The 12267-nt window shown below is 34.2% G+C and overlaps 3 pseudogenes across 3 annotated transcripts; 1 reads left to right on the plus strand and 2 right to left on the minus strand.

Annotated features, from left to right (window-relative positions):
- Positions 1-1741: 1741 nt before the first annotated feature.
- On the minus strand, positions 1742-6346 carry AT2G04980 (annotated as a pseudogene; the record flags this gene model as incomplete). The annotated part of the gene is made up of 1 exon: positions 1742-6346.
- Positions 6347-8713: 2367 nt separating this feature from the next.
- AT2G04990 lies at positions 8714-11131 on the plus strand (annotated as a pseudogene; the record flags this gene model as incomplete). The annotated part of the gene is made up of 1 exon: positions 8714-11131.
- Positions 11132-11581: 450 nt separating this feature from the next.
- AT2G05000 lies at positions 11582-12156 on the minus strand (annotated as a pseudogene; the record flags this gene model as incomplete). Its single annotated transcript has 2 exons — positions 11582-11899; positions 11977-12156.
- Between the last annotated feature and the right edge of the window lie 111 nt (positions 12157-12267).

Genomic DNA, 12267 nt, shown 5'->3' on the forward strand with positions numbered 1-12267 from the left:
ATTAAATACATTAACACAGTCATTAAATTAACACAGTTTTGAAATGGTTTTAAAAACCATTTTTGAAAATCTATTATGCATTTGTAGTTTTTGAAACATAAACATAGTCATTACAAGTCGTTTAAAGAACTTTAAAAACCCTTGTAAAACCATTTTTCAAAGTCATTACAAGTCGTTTTAAGACTTTAAAAACCCTTGTAAAACACAGTCATTACTCCATAATCCTTTTTAAAGACCGTTTTGAAACCATTCCAAAAACAAAATTTTAATCCTTTTCAAAGAACATAGCCGCTGAAAATAGAAAAAAAAAAACCTTTTCCAAACCAACTCCAATCAACTGGTAACCCATAAATTAAGTGAGGATCTATAAATTAAAACACAAACCCAAACATCAATCTATTTACTGTTGAAGTTTCCAAACGAAAAAACTTTGAAATTGCTACAACAGAGAAGTTAATCGGCATTTGAAATCTTCTTTGAAGGTTTTTGAAACCCAAACATCAAACTTTAAAACATAAATCTATCAAAATTATATAACAACTTCCAACACTCCTTCAAAATCCCAAATATCAATCTATTTTACTTGTTTCGTTTTCAACCGAAAAACCTAGAAATGCTAGAACAAAAAAGAGATTCGGCAAAAATCGAATAAACCCAAATGTTAAACTTCAGTTTCGTAAATTAGTTACCTTCAATTGCTTCCTTTTTGCTGGATAATCAGATTTTCTTCAGATTGTTGAAAGGAAGAAGACGAAGACGACAGTTTGTATTTTTTTATATTTTTTTTTCTTGGTTACGTTTTTGTTGTCTTTTCACGGTTCCCTTCCTTTTTTGTTTTTGGGTTATAGTGAATTTTTGGGCTTTAGTGTTTTTTGGGCTTTTAGTGTTTTTTTACTAAAACAGTTTGTTTTTCTAAATAACAGGCCTAGGCCCAATTAGTAATAGATACAGTGTTTAACATTACTGTAACTTTTTCAACGGTTGATATTCTCTTTTAAAAACGGTTGTAAATCATTTTAAAAACGGTTGTAGATCTTTTCAAAGTGACTGACCCTAATTCGGTGAAGATGTCAGCAGCCAATCCCTGTTTAATTTGTTTTTAGGTTATAGTGAATTTTTGGGCTTTAGTGTTTTTGGGGCTTTTAGTTTTTTTTAAACTAAAACAGTTTGTTTTTCTAAATAACAGGCCTAGGCCCAACTAGTAACAAATACAGTGTTTAACATTACTGTAACTTTTTCAACGGTTGAAATTTTCTTTTAAAAACGGTTGTAAATCATTTTAAAAACGGTTGTAAATCTTTTCATAATAACAGTTACTGCAGCTTTTTCAACACTTTTAAAACGCTTTTAAAACAGCTTATAAATCGTTTGTAAATCTCTTTTAAAAACGGTTGTAAATCATTTTAAAAACGATTGTAAATTTTTTTCATAATAACCGCTACTGCAGCTTTTTCAACACTTTTAAAATCCTTATAAAGCAGCTTGTAAATCGTTTAAAAACCCTGTTTAAAAGCATGTTTAAAGTCCTTTTCCATTCAAATCAAAGCACCTGTTAACCCAAACAACCATTATACAGTAATTTTGTAAAACAGGAGTTGAACTAAATAAACTTCATAAATCTTGTTCCATACAGATGTTCATGAAATATTCAAATGACAAAGTTTTATGAAATCAGAAACAAAAGCTGATAAATCTATCTTATACTCCACTACTTTTTGATTAGAAGTCTGCTACTTCTACAAAGTGACTGACCCTAATTCGGTGAAGATGTCAGCAGCCAATTTATTCCTAACGTTTTGAATTATGTTCCCTTCAAGGTTTGAATGGCTGGTATACATTGAGTAGCATTCCATAAACTTCAGCATATAGATACCAGACTCTTCATTTCTAGGAGCCTACAACCAAAAACCAAAAGAATTACTTAAGCAAAGAAGTTATAGAAGTCAGGACTTACGGAATATTCATTTCTAAGACTATGATATATGAAAAGTGGTCAGGACTTTGATGCTAAATGGAGAGACATCCATGTCTTTTTTTTTGAGGATGTTCCAAACAATGTATGGCATAACTATAGAGTAGGCAACAATTATATTTTTTCTTGACTTCTTCTGTTAAATAAGAAGCTGCACATTCCCATATACAAACTGTCTTCTGTTCTAAGTGGATGAGCAAGGCAACCCAGCATTTTCCTTTGATACAGAAAGGAGCCAATATGCACTTGGTTTCTTCCTCTATTATCAGCTTACTGATTTCTTCAGACTGAAACTGAAATCCCTCTTTGTTATCCAAAAACTCCATGTATGACTCATCAATCACATTTAAGAAAGACGATCCAACAAATACAACTGATTTGTTTTTGAATAATTCTGGATTGCTTTCCTTCCTCGTTTTCATCAACTCCAAAGCTGCATCAACATGCTAAACACAACAAAAATAAAAATTATCATATTAGAAAACCCCTTTAAAAACGATTGTAAAAAATGCAAACCCTTTTTAAAATACCTTGTAAATCATTCTACGCCACATACTTATGCTTTTTAACGATTGTAAATCAAGTTAAACACTTTTAAAAGCTTTTAAAATCCCTTGTAAATCATTCTATGCCACTAAGTTCTGCTTCTAAAACGATTGTTAATCAATTAAACCCTTTTTAATAGCTTTTAAAATCCCTTGTAAATCATTCTAATCCGTTAAAAACGATTGCAAGTCATGTAAATCCTTTTTAAAATACCTTGTAAATCATTCTTTACCACTTTCTAATCTTTTAAAATTGTTTATAAACCATGTAACCCTTTTTAAAATCCCTTTCGTAAATAACTTAATGATGCTTTAAAAACTATATGTAATTCATGGGTTACCAATTTTACAAGGATTTTTGGACATACCGTTGTTGTTATTGCTTTCCCTGGCGTCTCTAGGGTTGTAAACCACTTTGTATCTACAATATTTCCCGCGATTGATAGTGGCCTACAACAACAAAACAGTCAACAATGATGCTTCTTCCATTATTAAAAAAAACTCACTATCTTACTAACAAAACTCACTTGTTTTTCCTTGACTTCTTCTATTCAGCCAATTTCTCAAGTCTTGTGGCATCAACTTTCGCAAATGGATGCAAAATTGGATGCTTCTTCTTCTCAGCTGTGAAAGGTGCTTGGGTATGAATGGAAGGAACCGTACCCCGCTTACTCTTTCTTTGCGGAGCGGGCTGAAAATCATCATTGTCGCCATCATTATCAGCGTTATCACCATCATTGCCAATAATTTTCCTTTTCTTACTCTGTGCCTATCAAAAAGAATAAAAAAAACAGATGTTTAAAATACCTTGTAAACAAAATTTTCAAAATCATAATAAATTAGATACTAACCTCTTTCCTTGTTGGAACATCAACATCAGCACTATCAACTTGTTTCTGCCTCTTTCTCGGCACCTAGAATAGTAAAAAACACCAATTAAAAGTACTTTTAAAATCCCTTGTAAATATCATAACAAGACAATTGACAAATTTTAAAAACAGTACTGTTGCAAATACTAACCTGTTTTCTTGTTTTAAGATTATCCTCAGCATGAACACTTGGTTTAACTCTCTTGTTCTGAAGTTGCATGAAAGATAAACTTTTAAAGATTTGAAAAAAATATTATAAACACTTGGTTAGATAATACAGTTTTTTTTTAAATGCTAACCTCATTTCTTCCTTTGCTAACTCTCTTCTTATCCTTTTGAACATCCAGACTTTCTTCAGACAAAATATTGAAATTTGGTGTAGAGGATCGTGGAGTAGGAGACTTATCCTTGAAAAGATAACAGAATGTAAAATTATAAAAAGGATACTAATCATTTTTGTAAGACTTTTAGAGATATAAATTACTGTACTTTTGATGATTCTTCAGCTACTTCATCACCAACATCACGTTGGGTGTTTTCATCATCACCCGGATAGCTCCCATACTGTGTGTTTGGCTCTCGGATTGAATCTTCAAATGATTCATTGTCATTCTGCAACAAAATAAAACCAATAAGTCAATCATTAATATAATTAGTAGACCTTTAAAATAGCTTGTAAAGATTTTCAATTACCTCTGCTTTTCTTTCTAGTCCTCCTTCTTCTTCAGCCTGCGAAAAAAAAGAGTACATTGTAAAGGTTTACTACGTATTTTTAACCTTTAAAATACATTGTAAAACCTTTCCTTTCAAATAGCTTTTAAAGAAACATTTACAATTACCTCTGGTTGTCTTTATACTCCTTCATCTTCTTGTTTTCTTTCTTCATCTTCCTCAGATCTCTGATTATTCTTTTCCTCCATTCTAATGTCCAAAATCCTCTCAATCAGCTCGACTCTCTTGTGAAGATCTTCAAGGATTGTCAAAATCCTGTCAAGCTTCTCGCTATCAGATATTTTGTTATTGATTTTGTTTTGACCTACTTCTTCAAGGGCAGCACAAACATCAACGCATCTTGTATTCCATTCAGTTTTCTTCAATCTGTACCCCATATTAACAAGTCCCAAAATATGTTGGAATTCTGTGTCGTCTGTGTGGAAATCAGGAACTAAAGACTTGAATTCTTCTGGGTTTCCAATAATTGTATTCACCTCCATCTGCGAAGATACAATAACATTACAAATCTTGAGAAAGCAGAACTTCAAATCTAAAAACCATTTAAAGAATTCTGTAAATAGACAAAAGCTTACCTCTGAAACATCATTTACAAGGTTTACGATCTTGAAAAACTCTGGAGTAGTAGTGCTTTTCCACTTCAATATCAATGGATATTCAGATTGGAATTCCTTATCTTTAACTCCATATGCTGCACCAAATGCTGGAACTGCGCTCAACACCCATATTGTTAGCGCTAGTCCAAATCCTCTCAAACCATATTGAATTTGATAGAACACTTAATGCTTCTTTACCCCACGGTTGGGCTGTGTACATCTCAAAATCAGAAGCATGCTGCAATCTTGGCAAAGGTATCTTCTCTTTTCCATATGGTGTCAAAAGAATTCCTTCAGTCAACACTACTGCAGCAAGACACAACTTTTCTTCATCTTCAACAGCAGGTTCACCTTCCTTAGGTTTTAAAAACAATCGATCTTCGAGATCACCAAGAGTCTAGGATCCTTTACTAGCCCAAAAGTATGGTTCTTTTACAGGATCTTTCCCCTTTCGTCGAAGTTCCCTATGAACAGGTTCACATTGAATTCCTGTATGAACAAAAGACAGTGTAGAGACTATTATTACAGGTTTTATAGTAAATACTTTAAAAACGATTGTAAATCATGTTTAACACTTTTAAAAGCTTTTAAAAGCTTTTAAAATCCCTTATAAATCATTCAATGCCACTTACTTATGCTTTAAAAACGATTGTAAACCATGCAGACACTTTTAAAATCCCTTGTAAATCATTATATGACACTTACTTATGCTTTAAAAACGATTGTAAATCATGTTTAACCCTTCTAAAAGCTTTTAAAATCCCTTGTAAATCATTCTATTCAACTTACTTATGCTTAAAAAACGATTGCTAATCATGTTTAACCCTTAGAAAAGGTTTTAAAATCCCTTGTAAATATTCTATGCCACTTACTTATGTTTTAAAATCGATTGTAAACTATGCAAACACTTCTAAAATCCCTTGTAAATCGTTTTAAGACACTTACTTATGCTTTTAAAATCCCTTGTAAACGTGTTTAACACTTCTTTAAGCTTTTAAAATCCCTTGTAAATTATTCTATGCTAGTTACTTATGCCTAAAAACGGTTGTAAACCATGCATACCCTTTTTAAAATCCCTTGTAAATCATTCTCTGCCACTAACTTATGCTTCTTAAACGATTGTTAATGAAGTAAACCCCTTTTAAAAGCTTTTAAAATCCCTTGTAAATTATCTATGATACTTATGTTTTAAAAACGATTGTAAACTACGCAAACAGTTATGCAAATGCCTTGTAAATCATTCTACGACAGTTAATTAAGCTTTAAAAACGATTGTAAAACTTTATTACCTGTTGTGAGATAGAACTCTCTCAAGGAGAAACGGATAGGTTGAGAATCAACTCTAAACCAAAGAGTTGATCCTTTTGTTTTCACTCTCTGCTGCATGAGATAATGTAAGATTTTTCCAGAAAATCTGATTCCCTTCTTAGCCTTCATTTTTGGTTCCAATTCAACTAAAGGACCAAGAAACGAACTTCTAATCTTCTGAAATAAACACTCGCCTAAAGCTTCCTCTACTTTACTAACTAAATTCCAATCCGAGTATTGTTGAACGGTTCCCAGTGCAATAGATTCCTCACCTTCTCTGTAGATTTGTTCAGGCAATGTAAGGATTTCACTCTCTGAATCCATCTGCAAAACATGTTATGAAACAGCGTCAGATCTACTATAAAATCGACTATAAAATCGACTATAAAATCGACTATAAAATCGATTATAAAAACGGTTACCGTCGGATCTATCGATATCTCTGGGGATTGTTTGCGTCGTAGAGAAATGATCTGAATCCTTCAGCGAAGAACAGGTTTATCGGAGAGGAAATTCGTCGGCGATTTTGGGGTTTCTCAGAAAGAAAATTCGTCGGCGATTTTGAGTGAAATCGGAGAGGAAATTCGTTGGCGATTTTGAGTGAAATTGGAGAGGAAATTCGTCGGCGATTTTGAGTGAAATCGGAGAGGAAAATCGGAGAGGAAAACGAAGAAGTTTGTGCCAAAACGAAGAAGTTTGTGAAACGAACGTGAAACCTAATCATTCAGAGGGTAAGACAGTCATTTGGCATATAAGAAGGGGTAGTTTTAAAAATGGCCTTCAGGAAAGGGCATTTTTACAAAAGGTTATTAGAATAAGGGCAGTTTTGTAAATCTCCCTTAATTTTTTCATGTGCAACAAATTCTACAAGTGTATCCCAGACATAGCCTTGTTCTTCCTCTTGCGACGTTTTTCTCTGGTTGATGGAAACCATGTTTTTTTTTGTTTTTTCACCATTTTTTGTGTATAAATTCAATTGGCTCTGTCGACTCTGGAAAAACCATCTCTGGCCGGCTCATCCATTTCGGTAGCCGTCGATTCTCCGGTGCTGCGTCATCCTCCGTTGATATTGTTGGATCGAAATCTAGATCGATATCTCAATATTTACTTCGCCCACTCTGGAAATGTTCCTCTTTTAGAGATATCATCTCCGGTCGACTCATATATTTCACCGGTCGCCTTTTCCTCCGTCGCAGCGTCTTCTTTTTTTTACAAGCGCCTTGTTTGTTCTACTATATCTATAGGTCTCGATTGAAGAAAGTAAGTGAACGAAACGAAAAGGGTTGTTTAGATATTTGCAATGATAGTCAGTACAATGTAGTAATTGAATCGTGTTGCTCCCCAAATCAATCCATAGTTGCAAAACAAAATGGTACAACTGAAATTGGTTCAATTGATCTAGTTCAAATGGTTCAACTCATCTAGTTCAAATAGTTCAACTGATCTAGTTCATCTGGTTCAATCGGACGAGTTCAACTGATATAGTTCAAATGGTTTAAGTGAATGAGTTCCAATCTATTTTTCCGGCGTATGCCACAAAAACATCAGTTTTATTGAGTAAATTTGAAAAATGCTTTCTTTATGAGTTTTATTTGAAAAATACTCTATCCTATTTTTTCTTTTAAAAATTAATTTTTAATATATAAAATTAATAAAATAACTTTATTATAATTTAATATAATTAAAACTTTAAACAGAAAAAATCCATAAATTAATATTTGATTTAACAGTAATTTAAAAGATAATTCTTATCTTAAATATTTTAAACAAAATTTTGTCCAAAATATTATATATATATATATATATATATAAATTTTATTAAGTGATAAAATTCGAAATATATTTAAATATTAAATTGTTAAATTTTAATATAAATGATAAAAAAAACTATATTTATTTCAAAAATAGTTGAAAATTTTATCAACAACCAAAACATATTTTGAATAATACATACATTTTGAATTTCTCAATAGCCAAATTCTTTTTGGAATCTACTACTTATATTTCAAAGTTACTTAATTTTAATTTGTTTTCTTCTAAATTTTGAATTCTGTTTTTCTTATTTATTAAGAATACAACATTTAAATTTAGATAAAACTGTTATTTTACATATTAAAATTGTAATGTTATTTATATTTTGGGCCAGGTTATTTGTTTTATTGGGCTTGGGTCGGATTATTTTGGTTGGATCTGTAGTTTTTAAATTTTTGAAAGGTTATTTGGACATTTACACCTGTTTTGATTAAAAAAAAGAAAAGATAAATAAAATTATAAGGAATGGGTGGCATTGCTGATCATTATTTCGGAGAAAGTGGCATTCCTGCCATTTATTCTCTTATGTTTGGATTTATATTATTGATTTTTTTTAAATCGAAAAACGAGTAAAGGACGAAAAATCCAAGGCAAACCACTGAAACTACAATAAAACTTAATTTATTAGGGTTGGACCCAATACAAAACGTAAATATTCGGGCCAGTTGTATTATTTACCCTAGAAAAACCTAAGTAAAAAACTAACTTTTCAACTTCAACTTCTCGACTTCTTTCCTTCTTTCTCCGTCGTCTTTCTCTCCCTTCTCTCGTCTCCGACGACATCAATTTTTGCCGAAAAACTCAATCTCTTCTCTTCTCGTTGTCGGCTCCGTTTTCGTTTCGTCTTTGTCTCTTTCATCTCCGTATATTTCTTTTCCAATGGCTAGAGTAAAAGACTCTCGTGGGGAATATGAATCAAGTGATAGGGTTGAAGCCGGCGAAATTCCTCAATCAGTCGAAGAGGCCGCCGAGATTCCTCAAAGAGATGAAGAAGGCGCAGAGCTTCTTACAACAGAAGAAGAGGCCGGCGAAATTCAGCCTACAACTGGAGTTGCAACCGATTGTGACGCCGCCGATTTGGGTCATTCTAACACCGTCGAATTGTATCCAACAAAGGATCTTTTAGACCCAATTGCCGAATCTTCTGATGAAGAAGAAGAGGCAACAAATGCATATGTTAATGTTGATGATGCAGCAAATGAGGTATGAGAGAAGACCGTTATTTTTTTGGATTGTCTTAGGCTGGTTTTAGGAGATTATGCATCGGTAAATGATTGGATTTGTGAATGTTGCTTCAGATAAAACAAGTAGTACAAGTAGGTTGTAAATTTGTGAATGATCATTCAGGAACAAGTAGTAGAACTAGGTCGTTAATGTGGAATTGAAAGTATTTTGGATTGAATATGCAGGATGATGGTGATGATGATAACCTGCCGCAGAATATGCAGGATGATGATGATGATGATAACCAACCATTGCCGCCAGAAGTTATGTAATTTGATCCAACTAACTACACGAAGGTGTGTAAGATAGGAACGAGGTGTCAGTTGGTACAAACAGTGGAATTTATAGAGACTTTGGATGCAGAACTGAAGTGGTTTAGGAATCATGACCAATTTAAGCACATATTCCACATGCCTAAGGAGCCCAATCACATGATTCAAGGCATGTGGATGCTTATGGTTCGCACGGCTAAGACAGAATTGGAGAGAGAGTGTTGGTTTGTTGTCAATGGAGTACCTATAAGGTACTCAATTAAAGAGCATGCATTGTTGACCGGTTTGAACTGCCGTGAGTACCCAAAAAACTATAAGACTTTAGGCAGTTTGAAGTTTGTTGAGAAGTTGTTTAAGAGGACTGAGGACATCAAGATTAAAGACGTCGAAGAGAAGCTGGAAGAGTTTAAGAGTGAGAAGTCTACTGCTAGGTTGAAGTTGGCAATTCTGTTATTCTTAGCTAAGGTTATGAAAGCTGATTCTAAAAGGGATTCGAAGATAGAGGAGTTGCTGCTTAGGATTGTAAAAAATGTCAGAGCTTGTGAGACATTCCCGTGGGGACGTTTTTCCTTTGAGCAGTGTATGGAAGGGGTGCAGAGAGTAATGAAGAACATGAAAGGGGTGGTGAAACCCAAGGCATAGACTGCTTTTTATGGATTTATTACTCCACTTGAGGTAAGTAGTCTAGTAAATTATATGAATGTCTAGATTTTGTTATTGTGAACTTGTGCATTTACTTTTATGTTTTTGTGTCTAGATTCTGGCATTTGAGTGTATTCCGCAGCTTGGGAAGAGATTTAGAGAAGCTGTACCTGCAGACAAGGAATGTCCAAGAATGTGCAAGCACAAGTTCAATGAAAGTTGCATGAAGGGATTTACTTTGAAAGAAATAAATGAAGCGCTTGGAGATATAAAGGTTAGCTTTGTTCTCTTGAAATCTATGTTGATAATCTTTGTGGTGTTTGAAATATATGTTTACTTGACAGGATATTTCAAGCATCTTGGAACCTGATATGGATGAGACAAATATGTTGTCTCGCGTTGTAGAGAAGCATGTTGATGATGGTATTGGATATATCAATCCAATTGTTGATAGCTGGAGAGAGAGGCTTATCGTAGAGAAAAAGAAAATCTTTTGGCGTAGTCTCTACCAAGCAGACATTGATGCTAGACGTATTAAAACTGTTTATGATGTCCCAGCTGTACCTGAAATCCCTGTTGCATCTATTCTCTCGTTCCAGGAAGCTATGGAGAAAGGATTTGACAAGATCACGGACAAGCTTGCTGTGATGGATAGCGAAATCAAGCGGATGGGTGTGAAAGTACAAGGAATAGAGGTATATGTGGCAGATCAGCTTGAGAAAGAGGCAGAGAAAGCCCGTTATGAAGATATGCATCCTGGTTCAGCTGCTGATTTTGTGCCACCGTCTTATCAGCCAAGGGATACTCAGAGCAAGGCCTTGGTTATTCACAGTGGAATCCGTGACCCAGAACCTCCAACTATTGAGTCTCTAAGTGAGTAGTTTTGGTGAACTTTTGTGTATTGATGCTTTCACAATAGTTCTTACATGTTTGGTTACATATTTTTGTAGGTGATGGCAGCGATGAATCCAATGAAGAGGATAAGAAGTAGAAGAAGAAGAAGAAGAAGAAGAAGAAGAAGAAGAAGATATTGAAGAAGAAGAGAAAGCATGTTGGTCCTACTCTGGAAACTGGGAAAAAACGTGGAAGGAAACCTTCCAAGTGTAAGGGGGAAGAGTTTACAGCTGAGGGGAAGCAAACGAGGAAGAGACAGACGAAATAGGACTTTGACTTTTCTTTCTTGCTTATGTGTGTGTGGACTCGTAGGTGTTTGGAGAAATAGGACTTTGACTTTTCTTTTGTGTAGTTGTTTGGTTTTAGAGGACAAACTTATTTTCTGAAATGGTTTATGTGTTTTAGGACTTATTAAAATCACAATACTGGCTAAGTTGTCCGGGTTGGCCGGTCAATACACATAATTTAAAATACAATACTGGCTAAGTTGTCCCAGTTGGCCGGTCAATACACATAATATAAAATACAATACTGGCTAAGTTATCCAAGTTGGCCTATCAATACACATAATTTAAGATACAATACTGGCTAAGTTGTCCCAGTTGGCCGGTCAATACACATAATTTACAATACAATATTGGCTAAGTTGTCCAAGTTGGCCGGTCAATACACATAACTTAAAACAGGAAAATACATGTCTAATTAGGTTCAAATATTACATAAAATCCAGAAACATAACATAATGCCATAGAACATCCTCAATAACATAAAACACATCATATGATTCCCATGTAGAAAGTAATGCCCTAAGCCTATCAATCTCGACTTCTTTGGCGAGTAACCTTTCTGTAAGGGTTTCAATTTCGCCTTGCATAAGACGAACAATTTCCTGGACGAACTCCAAAGCATGATTACATGCTAGTTGTCCATGTCTTAGTGCGGAATAATGTGAGTGATTTACCTTCTCAAGCTCCTCAGTTACCGCCTGATCCCACCACTGAATAAGGTGGTTTCGGGACTCGTACTCTTCATCCTGCGAAAGAGAGAAGACTTCATAAATATAGGCACTTGTACTTTGTTGTTCCAATGAAATGAAACACAATAACTTACTTTAAGCATTGGGCATTTGTACACTCTGTCGTCTTGCCTGTAACCAGTTTTGCACACTTCAAGTTTTACAGGCTTACCACAAAAACATTTGACTGGAACACCCCAATTTGCATCGGCATTCGCCTCTCCACTATTCCAACTAGCTTCGGATGTGGATGGTTGAGAGTAACTATAGGGCATCTACAGAACAGAGAAAGATAGACATATGTTACACCGAAATTACGGCGTCTAGAAACCCTAGATCTACTTTGAAATTACGGCGGCTAGAAACCCTAGATCTACTTTGAAATT

The sequence above is a fragment of the Arabidopsis thaliana genome, chromosome 2 (genome assembly GCF_000001735.4).
Source record: "Arabidopsis thaliana chromosome 2, partial sequence".
In the NCBI taxonomy this organism is placed as follows: Eukaryota; Viridiplantae; Streptophyta; class Magnoliopsida; order Brassicales; family Brassicaceae; genus Arabidopsis; species Arabidopsis thaliana.